The following is a 1,669-nucleotide window of genomic DNA, read 5'->3' as shown; positions in this document are numbered from 1 at the left end:
CTTCCTGTGTCCGTAAATGTTTATTGTGTGACTGACCCTGAACGCACCACACTTGCGTTTCGCTCATTTAGAGCCCCATGCAGCTGTTGACCGGCTGGAGAAGAAGATCGATGGCATCTCCGCATTTGTCTCAGAAGTCAGTGATACAAAATCTAGTCATGGATTTCTGTGATGTGTGTGTGTGTGTGTGTGTGTGTTCTCTGATCCGTTTGGAATCCAGACACACATGGACAAGAAGACTCTCTGAGACCCAGATGGTCTGCGTTTTCTATTTGAACACAACCTAATACAAAAGGAAGTTGGAGCTGCCCTTTGACCTTGCCTGTGTGAATTCAACGCTCTGTGCGTCAGCCAACGTCCTGCCGACACTGACCTAAACATGATGCTGATGCATCCGACTCGTCTGATCCAGTTAAAGTTCATAGTTAATCGCCGTCCATCAGTCAGAGATGAGGAGCGATCAAAGCTTCACCTGCTGAGGTGGATGTGATCAACGGTCCATCAGCTCCGCTCTGATGTCTCCCAGCAGGGGGCAGCAGAGACCCACTGCTGCTCCTCAGGAGCCACAGACGCCTCTGCTCAGATTGTTGGAGGATCTTGCTTCGTTGAGCAGACAGAGCAGCAGCCACATCAAGAGCAGATCCAAATCCTGGCCAGTGTTGGACAGGGCTGTTGAACTCTTCCTTCAGCTGCTGCAGAGAGAGCAGTCTGTCCAGTGGACCTGACCTGGACTAACAGAACCCACTCTGAGCCCTGAGCTGCTCAAGAACATAAAACCATAAAACATCTTGTGTGTTATGGAGGGAACACAAATGATGGAAGCTTTGAAGGAACCAGCCCTTTCAGTTACAGGTCGTGGTGAGTCACTGGCCACCGGACCAGACCCAGGCTGAGTCAACAGAAGGTGGAGACTCCCTGGGCCCAAGGAAGCATGAGGGGCTCCACAGAAAGCTGTCTGCTGTGTGTGTTACGGTCTGTCATCATCACTATGCCAGACACGCTCCCACCTCCTCGGCTCCGTCACACTCCACTCGTCCCGAGCTGCAGTGCAGAGGGAGAGGAGAGCGAGCCGGAGTCAGCACAGATCGACATGTTAGTAGTGTATCGATCCAACAGGAGCATGATGTGGGGGAGAAGCGGCTGCTCACGTCTCTCCATCAGTTTACGGCTGCTACAGTGACATAAAAGCATAATAACCCACAGCTCCCAGTGAGCCCAGGAAGACACCGATCCAGACTGGTACTGTGAGAACCAGCCAAAAGCGACCCGAGAGCCGCCACAGCCACACAAATCCCAATACATACAACGTGAGTCACGAGCAAAGTAGCGGGGTCAAAGGTCGGAGCCCCAGACGACACACAACTGTTCCATCTGCCGTGCGTTGGAAACCAACATTGGAGGAAGTGTTTGTCTTTCAGAGCCTAAACAGCAGGTAGCGACTGGTGAGTTGAAGCATGGTGAGCTGCTGCTGGGAGCGAAGCCTCAATTTGCATTAACCAGTCGACTCACAGCAGCAGGAAACTGTGACCCAAAGGCTAAGCAATACGCGACCCTTCACAGCAGGTCCAATACCTCGGCCCTGGACCCAGTCACACGCGCAACCACACTGAGGATTCGTGGGCTCAGATGTTTACAGCTTCAGTGCCCAGTTGCTCCCTGAGCGACACCC

The sequence above is a fragment of the Betta splendens genome, chromosome 24 (assembly GCF_900634795.4).
Source record: "Betta splendens chromosome 24, fBetSpl5.4, whole genome shotgun sequence".
In the NCBI taxonomy this organism is placed as follows: Eukaryota; Metazoa; Chordata; class Actinopteri; order Anabantiformes; family Osphronemidae; genus Betta; species Betta splendens.
This window is presented reverse-complemented; position numbering follows the sequence as displayed.